Consider the following 18,557-nt stretch of genomic DNA (forward strand, 5'->3'; position numbering starts at 1 on the left):
AGTTCTCCCCATGGAACTGGGGTACCACCCAAGGAAACCTCCCAGGATTGAGTGCCCCCTCCCCTGCCTTTGGTGAGTGAATGCTCCTTCTGGGTATCCTCGAGTGAGCCCTCACCCCTTTGGGTGAGCGATTACATCTGGGTACCCTTGAGTGAGAGGCTTCCCCTTCAGTGAGTGAGTGTGTGTGTGTGCACTTTGAGGTCCTCATTCTTATGTTGTTGTCTCATTGGGTTCAGCTGTTTGGATTTGGTTTACAAATTAAAGTTTGTTTAAGTTTATTATCTGTGTGAAGCTGCTTTGGTGTACCTTTGTAACACTGTAATTGATGCAGCGAGCACGGTGTACCCATGGAGGGATTATTACAGAGGCACAGTTGTGCCCCTTCTCCCTTCGGAAGGGGGTGGGTAAAGGAGAAGTGGTGTGAACCTGACGCTGTTGTGAGGAGGGTGGGGAAATGCCATGGAGGTAGGCAAGCTGGTAGAGGGAAAGGAACTATTTGTGCTCTCCTGGGTGCCTGCCTGATAGAAGCACAGGACCAGCATAAGTATTACTAGCAGTTGGAAAGGGATAGCTCTGAGAGGCAGTTGACAATAGATTGTTTGGAAGCGGACTTGCAGCGAGAGAGTGGACATATTTCTTGGAAGAGGATTGAGCTCATGTTAAGCCAAGTGAAAAAGCCTCCTAGTGTTGTCCAAATTCAAAAACTGATTGTGGGTACTGATCCCAAGGACTGGGATTGGGACATCTGAGGAGATTCTGAGGAGAACAGTGTTAGTGAGACAGAAGAGTTAGAACAGAAGGATGTGAGACTTCTTATTAAAACAGAGAGGCAAGAGCCGGGTAGAAACCCTTGAACAACTGTCTGTACCACCCCATGGATGGGACCTGAACTTAGTGACTTACAAGCTAAGTTCTCACAGACTGAGCGAGACAGAATATTTGCGGCGTGTTTCGCTTACCAGCGGTGATCAGAGACTGTTGAATGACGATGAGGCTTGAGGATTTTTGGGGACCTGTTGTGTTTTTGAGTGACAGGCCAGCAGGTGATCAGTCTATAACATCTTGGGTGGCATATTGTCCTGGGTGTATGGGCCCCAAAGAGTGAGGAGAGCCTGTTACCGTTCGTATTTGGGGGGTTGTTAGAGCTGGTGGAGGGGATACAGAAGGCTGCTTGTGTACAGGTGATGTATGAGGGAGGGCAGCAAGGGATACAGACGGCTGCACTGTGGATCCTGCCCACCTTAGGCTTCTCATTAGGGACCTAGTGATCACCTTAAAAATACATGTACAGTCCTTAGAGAGAGGATTCAAAGAGCCATAGGATGCAACCAACAAACTCCTCAAAATCTGCCTGCGCACGTGGTAACTTGAGCCAAAACACTGCATGACATAGTCACCTGTGGGTGCAAAATGGGGCAAACAGATCCAGACAGTGGCGCAGATGGGAGCAGGAGGGTCTGGCAAGCTAACTGCGAGGCTTGCCCTGGATGCTCCCCCCACCCGGGATCCTGAACCCTTCCACAACAGGTCAGATCAAAGTGGCGGTCAGGAGTGGAAGACGTGTGGCAAAAGGTATTGGCATTGGGGGTACCCTGAGCTCTGTTACATGGGTGGGCCACCGAGCACATACGATGGCTGGTAGAACTGCTGGAGGCATTTGGCAACACAAAGGAAGTGCCAGCAACTGCTTTTCCCCTCCCCCTGCCACGACGGGAAGTGAAACCCTAACCCTTCTGAAGTGTCTTTGCAAGGGGAATTAAACTAACTAAAAAAACTAGAAGCTGCGGTTTGCGGCTTGGGCCACCCAACCCACTTGGAAAATTCTTGTCAATGGCCTGCCACTAAGGGACACTATGTACATATTCCCCTTGGTCTGAAGGGGATAAATTTAGAGTTTTTAATTGACACAAGAGCCCAAATCAGTGTTTTAAACAAGCAGCAGGCGGATGACCTTGGAATCAAATCATTGAGAAAAGCCATCAACATAATAAGGGTAATGAGTGCAGCAGAGAGGTGTCTGTTAGCCCAAACCCAGTTTTGGCTGCCTGGCGAAAAGCAAATGATGGCAGTTGAGGTTGCCATGAGCCTGTACAAGGGGAACAAGGGGATATTTTTAGTGGGTAAGCACTGGTGCCTGCCCAGTGGCAGCATATGAGGTTTCAGAAGCTGTGGGCTGGAAGCCACTTAACATCAGAACAGCAGCTCACTCCTGCACTGCTGCCATCTAGAGTAACCCATGTTTCCCAATATCCCTTGCCAAGTGCAGCAAAATGGAGCATTACGGAAGTTATTAATGATTTCAAAAAAAGGTAATAAGCTGCACCCATTCTCCCTATAACTCCCCAGTCTGCCCCAGTTTGCAAGCCTGACAAGCGATGGCAACTAATGATTTGTTATTGGGAATTGAATGGTAATAGCCCACCACTAACAGCTGCCATCACAAACATAACCTCAGTGGTGACTGCGATACAAGCGGCAGCCCATCCATGGTTTCTGCCTTGGATGTCAAAGACATGTTCATGATTCCCCCAAGGGAGGAGGACAAATCTCAATTTGCCTTCACCAGGGAAGGGACACAATACACCTTTAATCTGCTTCCACAAGGGTACAAGCACTCTCCCACTATTGCCTGCAATGCCCTGGTTGCACTCCTCAATACTGTAAAAGTGCCATTGGGTGTTCACATATACCAATACATAGATGACATCCTGGGTGGAGACAATAAGGAACAGGTTGGGTGGGTAGCCAAGACTGTCTGGGATTTGTTGATGGAGAATGGATTAGATATTCCAACTTCTAAATGCCAAGGTCCAGGGCAGGAAATTCTTAGATACCTGGGGGCTTGGTGGATAGCAGGGCTCCTGTGGTACCTGATGATGTCTTATTGGTTAATGAAAGGAGGCAGACCCCAAATAGCAAAGTGAAACTGCAACGGCTGTTGGGCACATTGGGGTATTGGAGAAAGCACAATACCAGGATATTCTGTAATTGCTCGCCCGCTGTATGACTAGCTCTGAAAAAAATGGGAAATGGGATTGGACCTCACAACACACGGAAGCCCTTGGTGTCCTAAAGGATTAACTTAAGACCTACCAGAAACTAGGCCTGCTACACCCATGAGACCTGTTGAAGGTGGAATGGGGGTTTGCAGAACATACTTCCTCTTGTGGCATATTCCAAAAGAGTCTGCAAGGGCCAACCAGACCCTTGTTGTTTTCCTCCACCTCATTCAGGGAAACTGAACAGCGGTACTTGGAGTGCGAGAAGCGGCTTCTCTCTTGTTAGGGTAGTTAAGGAGGTGAAGAGATTGCATATGTTACACATCATTATCATGCAAGGTCCCTTCCTGCTATTAAATTCAGTCCTCAAAGGGTCACCCATCCTCATCCCTGTCTCGTCCCCCCTGACAGGGTGGTGCAGAAGGCCACCATACAGAAATGTTATGCCTACTTGGAAGGGGTCAGTTACTTATTACCATTGAAAGAGGGCCCCACCAAAATTTCAAAGTTCCAATAACCTGTGAACCCCAACCCAACCCTGCTTAGTTTGCCTTATAAGCCTTCTCTGATTAAAGAGGCACCTGAGCTAACCCAAGATTCAGATACACGGGAGATGTGGTTTACAGACTCATCAGCCCATCAAGTGGGGGCAAAGTGGCAGTACACGGCAGTGGCAGTGGAAATTGCCACTGGGAAAATGCTGACAGAGGAGGGGGAAGGTCGTGCTCAGGTGGGGGAGTTGTGTGCTCTTATTAGCAACAGAAAGGGCTGCTTCAACAATTTGCACTGATTCTTATGCAGCTTATAATGGTGCCACAGAGCAGGTATGCCAATGGGAATCCAGCCAGTGGCTTGTGGGTCACAGTAGAGTCTGGAGGGGTTGTTGGAAACAGGCAGATCATGACTCTTGAAAGTGAGTTGGGTGAAAGGTCATGTGAAAAGTGGAACTCCAGCCACTAAATGGAACCAACAAGCTGACTACTTAGTCCAAATCAGAGAGGTTGATGGCATGCAGGAAGACTGGGAATGATTAGCTGAGTGGCTGCACATCAAGTGAGGTCACTCTGGAAACGCAGATCTTTACTATGAGTGGCGGTCTCAGTGGTGGCCGGTGTGTGTGGCAACATGTGAAGCAGCTCTCATGGCCTGCCCACAGTGCCAAATAAGACTTAAAGCCGACCAATTGAGCAAAGGCCCAGCCCAGAACATCAGACAGCGCAAGACCCTTTGGAGTACCTGGCAGGTTGATTGCATTGGGCTGTTAAGACCGTCTTATGGAAAGAAGTTCATCCTGGTAGGAGTAGAAGTAGTTTAGGGACTGTTGGTGGCTACGGCCATTGGCGCTGCTACTGGGGACCAAATGGTGTGGGTGTTGCATGAGTGGTTCAGTGTTTTACCCACCCCTGAGAGTATTCAAAGTGACCATGGATCACATTTTACAGCCACAATGGTTCAAGATTGGGCTTGAGGGGAAGGAATTAAGTTGGTGTTCCATACGTCATGTTATCCCCAAGCCAATGGGATCGCCAAGTGAACAAATAGTCTGATTAAAAAGTATGCTGATGTCTCATGACCCAGCTGGGACATAAGGCTACCACAGGTGGTCTTTATTGTTAACAACCTCTGGGGAAGTTGTGGAAACCCCAAAATCTGAGCATTTTGTCCTGCAGGACCAGAAATGGGTGACAATCTTAAACCAGACAATAAAAGAGACCAGTTCCCACTACAGACGTACGTGGGCCAACCTGTAATGGTGAAGCTGCCCTCCATTGGCATTGTACCCATGACTCTGGAAAAACCCAGAGGCTTATATGTCTGGGAAACCCTGGATGAAAATGGAAAAACCCAATGTATTAGCATCTGGTGGATAATCCTGGACTTCTGACCTGAAAGCCCAGACCTGAGGGACCGAAGCCTATCTTTGTGCTCTCTTACAGGGCAATGAGGAGGTGGATTCTGTTGTTCCTACTGGTGGCAACAGCTGTCGGTACAGATGACTCGGACCTGGATGGCAATGAAAGTGATGGTGGGATTTGTGTGGATGAGGAACCTAACATCAGTAATGGTTTGTTTACCCACCTCTAGATCAGCTGAGGATCCCTTGCCAATTTTTGTACAGGATGTCGACGTATTGCTAGCTCTTGAATTAATGTGGGCTCAAGATAGCAATTGTAGCTGGAGATTTCAGGGAGACAAAATGGTTATAGGCTACACCTATATTGCTTACAGCTGGTCATTGGGCACAATAAATGCTAGCTTAGTATGGGATGCTGAGTGCAATTATATTCTCCAGTCAACCCACAAGGCCACGGGGTGGAGGCCAAATGGCACTACACCCTTCCCCAAAGTCCAGTGTGGCACCACTGAACACGGCTCCCTATGGAACGTTGGTGATCATTCCCTAGTATACACCAAGCCACTAAATGCCTCTTGGTGTATCAAACATCCTGGCAGAGATAATGGGTGCCCCAGCGTGTGCAATAACAACTGATTCAGCTGTCCACTAAATTGAATATGGACCAGGTACGCCTATGCCCCTAGCTGGTTAGGGGGGGGGTGGAAAAGATAAGAAGACATGCATGGCAGGAGACTCCCCACTCTGGGACTGCCAAATGGATGCAAGGATATAGATAAGATGTCCCTGTTGTGGCTATACCCACTGGCCCAAGAGGATTACTGCAAGGCTGCCTATGCAGCAAAACTAGCTATTCACAGCCTTCCGTCCTCAATTGCCACAAGAGAGACTATTGTCACCCTCTCACCACTATTCCAGGCTGAACATCTTTTGTCTCTACACCCCTAATCTAGTATGGGCGTGTTCTGCTGGCCACCTATAATCCCAGCTATACCCAACTATCCCAAAACTGGCTTGCACATTAGCTGTGCTTTCCCTTTGTCTTATCTAGCAGTAAGATCCCATACCACAGCAGTGGTGGGATTGCATATCAAGGAGGGCATGGACAGAGTGGCAAAAGGTTTCAACTGGGATTAGATGGTGGTTGCAGTCAGTCTTTGGAATGGGGATTGCACCAGTGCAAAACTGACAGGCTGTTAGGGAGGTGAGCCTTTAGCTGGAAGCACTAACAACAGCATAGGCTTCCTGAACCATCAGTGTGGTGGTTTAGCCTCTGCCGAGGTCTGAGACCACGCGGCCGCTGCCCCTCCCCCACAAAGGGAGTGAAATACAAAGCCCCAAGACTGAAATAAGGAAAGGTTTAATACATCAATGCAATAGCAACACAACCAACAACAACAATAACAATAACAGTAATAGTGATAGCAATGAACAGAGCAAAATAGCTACCAAATACAGCAGTTTGAAGCACGATGTACAAAACCACGAGTGCACCGCGCTCCGCGCCAGGAAAATGTGACCTGCCAGGATGTGACGTCCGCATGGTATCTGAATAACCCGGCTAGAGCTCCCCCCCCACTGCTGGGGAAACTTAACCCTATCCTGGTTAAACCAGGACAATCAGTTACAAGAAAACAGCAAGATGACTATCCAAAACTGAGCCATATTGGACTTAATGCTATTGAAGGAAAAAGGCCTATGCAGAAAGCATATCAGTAGACGATTGTTGTGTCCACATCCCACGTCTGCACCCGGGTCGTGGTCCCCCTCAGTGGTGGGAAAAGGGAGGTGGGACCCCTGGTCAACAGGCAGAGCCCCCAGCCAACGGAGCGCCTCAGCCCGGGACAGTCCCAGGACCACAACCAATGGATGGCCACAGTTCAGATCCAAGCAGGCTATAAAATGGGGAGCCTGGTGGAGACCCCCTTGGAGTGGTTCTCCTTGGGGCAGTGAGTCTGCGATTGGAAGCTCTCCCCATGGAACTGGGGTGCCACCCAAGGAAACCTCCCAGGATTGAGTGCCCCCCCCCCCCCCTCGGTGAGTGAATGCTCCTTCTGGGTATCCTCGAGTGAGCCCTCACCCCTTTGGGTGAGCGATTACATCTGGGTACCCTTGAGTGAGAGGCTTCCCCTTCAGTGAGTGAGTGTGTGTGCATGCACTTTGGGGTCATCATTCTTCTGTGTTGTCATTCTTCTGTCTCTTTGTGTAGTAATAAATTCCTCAACTGGTGGCCCAAACCTATAGTTTGTTAAATGTCATTGGAGCGTTGTTTTGGTTACTCCCATTGTCTCATTGGTTTCAGCTGTTTGGATTTGGTTTACAAATTAAAGTTTGTTTAAGTTTGTTATCTGTGTGAAGCCACTTTGGTGTACCTCCGTAACAACACCTCTGCTAAACTTGAAGGTAGTGCCAGGGCTGTAATGTAAGAGAGGTCTTTGCATGGACAGAGAAAATGACTTTCATGTTGCCTGAGATATTCAGGTAAGCATCTGCTGATGAACTCCTTCCTCTCCTCCTGCTCTTTATTAATTTCTATTTGTCCAGTTTGTTTGTACAGTCAAAATTCAGCCAGGTCCTGCACACCATAGCTCTGTAACAACAGACAGGCCTGGTTTGCAGAAGCTAGAAGAGGAGGTTAGCGATGTGACCTCTGTTTTGTGACCTTGGAGGCAAAACCAGTGTCTTTGAGATCTGTAGTATGCTGCCCATCGTCACACATCAGTTATATGGCAGAACAAAGAGTGGCATGTCTTCTGCTTGGAATAGCAGCGTATTCCTTGGCAGGCTCCCTGGAGGCTCATCCAGATTTGTATGTTTGTTGTTGCTGTGGTGAAAGCAGATGACTGATTTAGCCTACTTAGTGGGGTCAGAGATGGGAAATATTTCAGATCTCCTTATTCCTCTCCATTTGCCTTGGTTTTCTCAGCTTCACAGGGGAGATAACAGCAACACTGAGATAGCCAAATATTTGCTCGTATGAGTACATATCTTAATTAGCAAAGTTCTTTGAAAAACTGTGGCAAGTGCTCCAACAGCAAGAGGGATTCTTCATGCTATAAAAAGCCAGGAACTGTTTCCTCCAGCATTTAGTCACCTCTCAGGATGAAGCCACTAATTTTTCCTCCTCCCCCTTTAATACACATTATGTAAATAATCCTAACAATAAGATGTCTGGAGTATTTTATCGCTTAATTAATATGGTTTCAATATTATGAATAAATAAGAATAAATAAGATCGTGTTCAGATTGTGAGTATAGTAAAGTTGAGAGGATATGATCCAAGAAGGAGTTTCAAATCCCTTCACATCTGTTCCTCTATTTTGTTGGATTAATTTTATGTTCTAAATTAAATTATTCTTATGAATCTCTTTCCTCTGATGTTCTGCCCTCCTCCCCCCATCTTTTCATCATCTGTCTGCTCAACACCTTTGCTGCTCTCTCGTATGGGGAAATAAAAGTCACTTGACAGCCCAGCTGGCTGAGCAGGTCTGTGCTGTTCCCCTCCCTCCCTTGTGGGGCTGCTGAATGTGATGGGTTTGGAAAGCTCTGGACTGGTTGGTGTCTGTTTTCAGATGAATGCAGGCTTTCCAACTGGCATTCATTGTTACTTTGATCCATGTTTTAATTAAAAACTTGGGAATTCAAAGTCCATTGAACTGTAGTAGACTTTTTTCTAAAAGACCCTTCTCTTCCTCTCTTCCCTGCCCTAAAATAAAACCCAAACACCTCCCAGGGCCTTCTTTATTTCTGTTTAGTGAAGGAGAAACAGTTGTTAAAGATTCATCTCCTTTACATGGTTCTTACAAGGACTTTTTTTTAAGTTTTGGCTACAGAAATGCTCATGTGACTATAGTTTCCAAGTCACCAGAAAAGAAAAAAAAATAATCAGGAAAAGGTCAGAAGACAGGAAAACAAATTCTTGTAGGCATATAAGATGCTTATTTAGAATTGAGATGTCATTTTAATTTTGCTAAATTTAAATTCTCAGTGGAAGCAATTGCCCCTCCCTCGTGTTAGGAGAAGGACCTGGCACATTTTAGGCACTCCCATAAGGTGAAAATAACTGGGTTGCAGGTACAGATGCTAAAGAGCTCCCTGTCCTCTCTTCGGTGTAAAGAGAGTCTGCTCAGAGATGCTTCCTTCCAGACCCAACCTTGCACAGCACAGCAAAGGCTTTGACCCCTGGTACGTGCCCTCCTTGCTGCTTCTGAAGTGCTGTAGCTCCCGCTGGGGTGCAACTGCCTCCCTGATGTCCCTCTTGCTGAGAGCAGCCAGCAGTGCTGGGCCCTGAGTTACTGATGGCTGACTCCATGGTCCCTATTTTTGCTAAAATGAGTAGCTCCATGCTCCCAACTGATTTACGACCACCACCTTTGAAAGGATCAAAAGTCTGTAGCTGTTGCAAATACCCTCTCCTTTTCTTAACTGTGTATTTTTAAGAACTTACAGGTGTGCAATTGTTAGTGGGACTCAAGTGCTTCACATCTGGAGAAAAATGTGGTTGACATCAGCCTGACAAAAAAGAAAGCACTTAAAGAGGGACAAGCTAACATGGGCATACTAAATGACCATTTAGAAATGGATTATAGCTAGAAATTTACTGTTTTTCCAGAACTGTTGTCAGGCCATGATCATTTATATGCTGACATGTCTCATAGTACATAGTGAAAGAAGTGAAAGATGAAGACTAGTATCTTCTGGTATCCCTTTGGGTATATTTTTGCACCTTTCAATATATTTAATGTTATTCTTGTACTCTTGTGTTGCAGACTCCTGATTGCAACGAGCCACTTGTGGAGCAATCTGTGTGGTCTATGGCTTTTCCTCCTTCCCTCGTGGGAATGCAAAGAGAGGATGCAGGAGGCATCCTGAGTCAGGTCCAGCATGTTAAGACATGTGCTGTGGTTGTTACTTCATGGTGGTGTCTCTTTGAGTCTGCCTCCTGAAACTGGGAATATTTTTTCCCATATAAAGCATATTAGCCATAATCTCTGCGCTTCTAATTTTTTTTTTTAATTCTACTACTTAGGCTTATCTCTTCACCTGCAGTAAAAGAAATAGCAACTTAATGCAAAGAAAATCATACCTGATTTATTCATGGTTGTATAAAGAGCATGTATTTCTTCACATACAGGTAAATGGAATTATAAAGATGAGACTTTGTGAATAAAATTTTGAGAAATGAGAGAGGTCGCTAGTAACTCATTTACCATGACAGGAGATGAATAGAGGTAATTTAGGCTCGTAAAAGTAAAATTGGCTCATGTCTTACATTACATGACATGACATGGGGGTGGGAGGAAGAATATTGTTTAGCAACTGGAAAGCAGAGTGGAGTTGAGAATTGGCAGCTGTGCTGAGGGGGTTTGACTGCCTGGCTCTGTAACCTTGGGTGAGTCATTTTGTGTGCCTGATAATACGTGCTCCTTTCTGTAAATACAGATCTAATTCTTGGCTAGATTGTACAGGGTTTTGTTCTCCCCAAGAAGCACCAGAAAATAGGACTCCAGTGGGGTGCTGCTCTATTGCCATGTTTGAATATCAGAGTTTTTCCTCCTCTCTTTTCTTCTCCTGTGGCTGGTGTATTTGCTCCGTAAGTGTATTTCAGCCTTCACATCTTTCCTGGGGACAGAGAGAGTGGAATATAATCCCGAAAGAAAAGCAAACATCCTTTGGTTTTAAAGATATATAATAGTAAGTTAAAAAGATTAGGGCCTGTGGGACTAGGCATTATGAGACTCAGATGAAGTATACGACCTTCTAAGGTACCTACCTCCTTGGACAAATAAGCTGGACTGAAAGCACAGATGAATTGTGCCTGGGAAGTTCTTTCCCAGGACTTTCCTATTAAAAACACAAAACAAAAATGAGACTGAATAAAACTATACAAGAAAAAATTCCCCTTGTTACTAGTGACAATGTTGTGAAAGTCCCGGAGTTAAAGGATGGTCAGGGCTGCTCTGTGGTGTGAGCTGAACAATGGCTCCCTCTCAAGGTATAGAGATGGCTTGAAATGAGAGTGAGACCTGGTAAGGACAAGGTGGATGCTAAAAAAATGCATGAAAAGAGCTAAAGATCTTGCATAAATTAGCTTTGGAGCAATTTGTTCCCCTGCAGTGAAGAAGGACAACAGGTTTTGTTGTGGTGTTTGAAGGTGGGGCAGGCAGAGATGAGGAAGTTTGAGGGTAAACTGGGTTGGCTCTGACATGGCCTCTGGCTTTCAAAGGTTCTAGAGTGTGCTTTAAAGAAATCTGTGGGACTATCAAAACCACATCAGTTCTGCAGCATGGGTTATGTTTGTTTGCTGGTGTGAATGGATTAAAAAACCAAAAATGTCTATTTTCTGCCTAACCAGGGCGCTTTCAGCATTTTTAGGCTCTTAAGAAAGCTAAACAATGAGACTGTCTTATTTCTAGTGTCATTTTGGTTCATAAGAAGTCCTTGCTATCAGTCTTTTTGAAGCTGAGATATTAATCTATAAAATGGAGTTGCTAAACCTTACATTATCAGTAATTAATATAATGATCATGTTTCTGTTTTCGTTTTTGTGGGCTTTCTGGTTCCTCTGAGTGGTGATGATGTGCAGGCTGCACTTTCTTAATGAATTATTTACACATTATTGCTGGTAACTGGAGACAGTAAGATGACTTGTGCCTCTTTAAGACTTCCCCTAAATTACTCTGAAGACTCTGCTGTGGCTGTACTACCATACATACCACTTCTGTGCTTTTAATCAGCTCATCATGCTGCAAATCTGTGAATAATGTTGTTTACAACAGTTGGGGCTCTTCACTAAATGCTACAAACAGCTTTGGCCTGGGACTTGCTGAAGTCTACAGCGACCGCTCCAGCCTGAGTACTAATCCTCACGCTTTGCAGCCTGGGCTGTGATTTACCACAGGGATTTAAAAAGCCTATTCAAATTTAGGAAGCTGTACAAATGCTCGAGGTCTGGGTAAGCAGGAGAGAGCGGTATAGAGCTCAGGGAAATCTCCATCTCCTAACCTTTAAAAGGTCTGTGTGCATCTCTCTAGGAGATTTACTTGAAGAAAGTCTATAGATACCTACCTCCTGACGAAAGGGCAAATCCAGAGGGGTTCAAATGGGCTGTGAAGTATATAAGGCTAAGACGGGAGCTGGGGCATCAGTAAAAACTGCTAGGTGATGTTTGTGTTGATGAGCAACCAACAACCTGTGACTGCCATCTCTACAACAGGGGAAAAAGTTATCGACTCACAGGTCTTGTTTGTTTCTTTTGTTGTTTTAACACAGAGTAAGACAAAACCTGGATGTAACACATACTGGGCTTTCATAAGCCAGGGAAGGAAAACTACGCATGAGTATTTTCAACTTTTCCTGGCAGCTGGGTCCTTTTGTGCTACCAGCACCCGCTTGTGCCTTGGAGAAGCACAGAGCCCGCGGACACTCCAGGATTAGGGAGGGGAATTTTGGAGTAGTGAGAGGACAGGAGGCCAGTCTGCAATGCAGGGTCATATCGGGATTTTTTTTTTTTTTCCCTGGTTGTAGTTAGCAGGTCATGTTTTCAATGATTGACTCTTAGGTTATGTTTCCAAAGTTGGTGCCCCCGCAGATGCAAAGTGGCTGTGCTGTAGCTGCCTTGCTTAGTGTGTCTGCTCAGCACACCTCAGCCCTGAAAAGGAGGAGGCATCTCTGAGACAGCAGTGCCATTTTTACCACAACTCAATTCATGGCCTGTCTGAAGATGATTTTTTTGAAGTGTCTGGTTTGGGTCTGTGTGGGAGACACACTCGTTATCTCTGACTCCTCCTCTTCTTCCATTCTGATGTATCTCATCATTACCACAGTTCATCTTCCCTGGTTTAGTAGCTTCTGCTTGTAAAATTTATGTCGTTGCCTCTTCACCACCTTCCTTTCAACCCAGCGCTTTCAGCAACTCAGTTTGCCTTATCCTTTTCACCACTGATCTCCCTATACCCTTTTCTTGTTTGAATAATTGCCCAGTGACTTAGATTTATCATATCTTCTATTGTAAAAACTTTCAGGAAGAGAATGTGTCTGTATAACTTGCTCTACCTTTATGGCATTATAGACTATAAATGGTTATTATTAATAATGCATCTCAAAATGGTCTCTTATTTGACAAGTGTACTTTTATTTTAATATATAATATTTATGGCATGCTTGTAAGTGTACTGCAGCATATTTTATAAAATTAATGGAGTCCCACAAAATGGGAACTCACTACTGTGTCTGGCTGTTAAATTTTTGCTGAGAAATGGAAGGAGGCTGCAGGATTTTGTATGCAAATTATGAAAGGTGGAGATTCAACTTTATGTATGTTGGCAGCCAGTGTTGGAAAAGGGAGAGAAAAAGAGCCCAAGATGTGATATATTAAAACATTTGAGAATGATAGAGAAAAGAAAGCTTCAAATTTTGCTGAAGCTATTAATGTTAAGACATGAATGCTTTAATTAAAGAAACAAAAAATCAGCCAAACAATCAGAGGCACTGATTTGTTTTTACTATGTACAACATAGCTCTGAATGATAAGAAAACGGGTAGTTTGCTCAGTGAGAATAAATCCAGACATAGTGTTTATTGTCTAAAATAACCATATTTGAAAAATAGATCATCCATAGGCTATTAAAAAAGAAAAGAAGAAAAAGAGATATAGCATCTATGCTGTCTTTTCCTCAAGCGTTCCTTAGGCTGTATCTGCTCCATAAATCTCCATGTAAAATTCTATGAAATTGTTTTCTCCAAGTGAAAAATTGACTTCACTAAAATAAATGGGAGTTTTGCCATTGCCTTAAATGAAGCTGGTCTTCTTGCTGTATGTTATTTTTAGAAAGAAAAGCGCTCATCAGTGCAAGAAATTTTCCCGTTAGCCCATGTCGGTGATAGTGAGGGTATAAAGATAGACGATTTAATGCCCCAAACAAGTTGTGACTGTGAGCAGCCAATTAATTAATTCTCTAGTTGGAAAACGTTCATACACTTCGGTGTGAGGCTGTTTTCTCCTCCTTTTTGCCTTGGAACAGAAAGAAATGAGAATTAGATACTGAGATCTATGTTACAGTCTATCAAATCCTACGGCAGAAGTGGAGAGTTGTAAGGATTGCTTATATCTGTAAATATATCTTAGTATAAACCACTAATAGAGTCTACATGTACTCTCACTTTTTCTTTTTTATTGAGAAATGTTCAGGTTTTGGATTAAAGTAAGATGTGGACAATAGCATTTACTGGACAAATGTATTCAATTTTGGGTCTAAAAACCAATGAAGTATTCTTTGATTTTTTTATTTGGCCACAGATAAACATGAGACAAAACCAGCAAATTGAAAAACAGGATTATTTTTCTCTATAGCCTCAATTTCCTGTAATTTAATGTAGTTTTTCAGGGCTTTAGATGTGGGTGCAACACCAACTGACTTCTCTCATAAACGTATTTTCTCTAGAGCTCTCAGGGTGGAAATGGCTATGGTAGCAGCTGAGGGCCCCTGCAGAATTTGAGAGGCACTGTTGCATTGCTCTGTGCTGGCCTTGCTGGGAGACCCTGGGGAGGCCTCCCAGGTAATTGCTCCATTATGTAGGTCCTGGCTTATCTTTCCCCCCTTGTTTGCATCCGTGGGTGTTAGGAGAGAGGTGATCAATAAGATGATAAACTCCCTTTTTCTGTCTTCATCCCATTGGACCGTGAAGATGTGGTTTAATTAGTTTTCTATCTATTTGTATTCTTAAAGTAGAAAGGTGCTTCATGAGAAAAGGAGGGAATAACAGGTTTCTTTAGAGACTCTCAGGTTTTTCTAGCATCTTTCTTTTAAGCTCCTGCTCTCTCAGCCTGCTAAGTCTCCTTTGCTTTCGTTCTTTTGCTGGCATGGCTTGCACTGGAGCTAAGTCACCAAAATTAGTTTCCTGAGCTATCTGAGCAGCGCCTGTGCTGTGCTGTGAGAAATCACTGATTCTGCTTCTAGGAATTTTGCTCTTGTGCTTTTCTACACCTGAGACCTGTGGAGAGGGGAGCACTGTTCCCAGCTTCTATGAGTGGTGGTTGATTAACACTCAGTCGGTGTTTTAACATGTGTCCTTGGTGCAGTTAACTGCTTGTAAGGCAGATTTTGTTTGCTCTTAGGCAAGTTTTGATTTGTTTGTGCTCGCATCTAGTCTGTGTGGTCACTCCCAAACACAGGAATCACAGTGGTGAGAGCTGGCTTTACACCATAACTAGCAGTGGAAAAAGCATGTTTGGAGCTACTTCTTGGCAGTTTGCTGCTTAATGTTAAAATATTGAAACAAAATAAAGAAGCAATCTTTCTTGGTCCGCAGTTTCCAGAGAAATTACTGGACTCCAGGAGGAGTCAAGCCATTATGGGTAGTCTTGCTTCCCGTACGGTGCTGGCAGTGCTTGGCTCTGTAACATTTGTTGGCTGAGATGCTGTGAGTGATACCTGGCTCTGGAGCTGCGTGCTTGCAAAGGCCTTGATCCCATTGCTGGTTCCCGTTCTGATACATCAGTGGGACCAAGGAGGTGTCTGTGGAGGGTAGGATTGCTCAGGGACCCCGCAGGATGGGGTTTGGGGCTCTTTACAGCTTGGACTGGGTGCTTGGCCTGCATCATTGGCTGCCCGAGTGAGTACCTGAGCCTCTGGCTGGCTGGGTGGCATTTCTGGTCAGCAGATGACAGTGGTGGTTAGGAAAAACTTCTGTAACTGAAAGATGCATTGAAATTGGTGTATTTGCAAAGAAGTATGGCTTTTCACAACTAGCAAATCCACTGCCTTCAGTTTTTCATGTAGCAGCAGGGAATACACAAGGTTATGACTTGTGTTATGTATCTCAGTAGGTTTCAGTTCACTCTGGACAGAGTAGAAACCACTCGTTGACTAGAAGGTGCCACAGCCTTAAATTCATCGGGGAAGGCTTGGAAGTGGTCAAAACTTCTCTTTGTTGTGTGATTCTGGGTTAAAAATCTGAGTCATTAGAATCAGCGTTCAACTGGATTACGAGCGAGGGGCTGGGAGCAGTGGCTTTTGGGGCACCACCAGCAGCTCCGTTGCGACATGTCCAAAAGTGCTGGTCTGCAGCACCCAGCCACGGTTGTGCTGTGCATGAGGGTGGGCACCCGCGCTGAGGGACACTGGTTACGCACCGGCAGGCAGTGAAGGAGACTGGTGGCAAACCCCTAATTATGGAAGGAAGGCATCAGGGACCAGTTCTCTGGTTCCTCAACAACAAAGAAGGAGCTCTGTGATGCTTGAGCCGATGGTTTGGGGCTCTTCTCCCTCTGCTCTTCCAGGGAACAACATAGTAAATGTGTCTGGACGTTTGACTCTTTTGGTGGTATTTTGAGCCATTTTGTTTTGCTTTCCCTGGGTTTCTGCTGAGATCTGGTGTTTGTCAGCTCCTGCCCAGAATGGCTATGGAGTGTTGTAGTATTAATTCACTGCTCCTACCCTTGTTAGCTCTGGGTGGCATCTTTGAGGACAGCTGAGACAAATCCCGAAACTCTTGTGCAATTGTAGATTAGAAGGTGTTGTGTAAACTGTAATGACTGGAACTGCACATGAAAAATATGTTTTTAGAGTAAGTTCTTGTTTCTGCTTACTTATGTACCATGGAATTGTAGCTCAATATTTAAAGCAACATAAAGTTTTGCCATGGGGTTTTTTTGGTTGGTTTTTTTTTTGTTGGTTTTTTTTGGTTTTTCTTTATACATGGAGTGCTTATGGCTAGTTGTTAGCACTGGAAAGCTAAATGCAAATATCTGAGGAAAAGCGTCTGAAACACATACAAGAGGAGCTGGGAATTACAGCAAACCCAGAAGCAAATGGAATAGAAAACAACTGTGGCTGAACACGTAGCTGTAGCTAAAACATAATCAAACTATAGTAAGACCTCTTGCAAATACAGCATGTGCTATAGTTTTGCTGATCCCTTACTTTGTCCCCCTGCTATACAGTACTGTACTTTCGAAACAGAGCATTGTAATATTTTAAATTGCAAATTGAGGGGAGGGTATGAAGCTTATGGACATAGCTCTTCACAGTACATAGCAACAATTTTCCCCATGGGGTTGAATATACAATTGGACATAGCAAATGTGAAAGCAGTGAGGTTATGAGTCTGCTTTTATTCTTTTTTTTGAAGTTGAGGGATTTAACATGCTAGGAGCAAGCTGCAGGGGCTTGTAAGATTCAAGCAGCAGCAGAGGAGCGAGCTCTGCAAACACACCTCTACCTCTGAGAGGGGCTGGGGGGACCTGAGGTTCTTGGAGCAGAGGGAAGCAGAGGTGCCCCCAGCAGCAAATGTAAAGCGCTTCATTGAGACAAGTAGGACTGAAGCATGGAAATATTTCGCACAACTGAGGTTCCTCAAGGAACAGGCATCAAAATAGAAAGTTGGTTGGGAGGGAATGTGCTGGTTATTAAATAGCAATTATTTAGCTGGTAGAGGTTAGTAGTAGCCTCTAGCTAGTGATAAAAGCTGGATTGTAACATCTGAACTGTTGGGTAAGAGCAGCAGGATCACAACTGTGACATCTTAGAGCAGTGCAAGAAAGCTGAAAAAATTTGACCATGTATTTTAGTAAACAAAATTCAAACCAGCTGAGGTCAACCAGCACCACAGTTGCCTACTACAGAGGCACTCCCAAAGCTTTGGCCTTAGCCATAGCTGCTGGACCATGTCATTTGGGGAGGCTGAATCCAGCAGCTTGGCAGCAGCAAGACTGCCACAGCTCCATGCCCCAGGTCCAGCCAGTAGCAGGGGTGGGCACGTGTTCCCTGCAGGTCCAGGTGCACACAGACAGACCTATACAGAACATATATGTATGTGTATGGCCAGCAACGCAGTTCAGCACAGATGTACTCAGCACTCATGCAAGCCCCTTATTCCTCTGTTTTCCCATCCTTGGGAAATCACCTATATTCCTTGCTTTGCTCACATTTGATGCCTCCTCTAAACATCCCATAAGTCTTGTGCAATGCCAGAATGCTCTTCCCCTGCATACTCCTTGGCAATGTCTACCCTCCTCCCCACCCCTTACCCCCCCGCCAAAGGTGCTCTGGAGATTTGCTCCTGTTGACTCACCCTGATGGGTTGGCACCAGGGCTGAGGCTCTCCGGGGATGGCCCTGGGAGGAGGCCTGGACAGGGTGTCCTTTCCTCTGAGTCCCTCACTTGGGTTCCCACCTGCCTGTGTGCTCCTGTGCTCCTCTGGGAGTGTGGTGCTGGGCGTTTGGTGCGCTGACTCCCAGGGGTCTGGGAGTAGCAGCGGCGGTATTACATGGTGCCTCAGTGTGCCATTACCTGTGTGCTCCTTTGGATATGAACTTTTTCAAATCACATAACTTACCATTACTGTGGGGTCACTATTTGCAGCATCAGAATCCTTTTAACTATCCTCCATGGCTGAAATAAATAACTTTGGGCTCTTCTGTCATGTGTGTTGCCAACCATAACACCTCTCTGAGCTTCTGAGAACCAGCAAGTGCCCTTGTCATAGGGTGATGCTCCTTGGCAGATGGATCAATGGCCAGAATGTGACAGTATAATAAAGTCACCCTGACAATTTTTTTTTTTTAAACTTGAGGTGCTCAAGACTAATAGTAGCTCTGTGCTACTCTTACTGATGATGTGAAAGCAATGCACAATTGAAGTGAATGGATAAAATATTAATAACGAGTGGGGTCTTTAATGTCCTCTAAAATGTCAGTAGGG

This window comes from Strix uralensis, chromosome 3, assembly GCF_047716275.1.
Source record: "Strix uralensis isolate ZFMK-TIS-50842 chromosome 3, bStrUra1, whole genome shotgun sequence".
NCBI lineage: Eukaryota > Metazoa > Chordata > Aves > Strigiformes > Strigidae > Strix > Strix uralensis.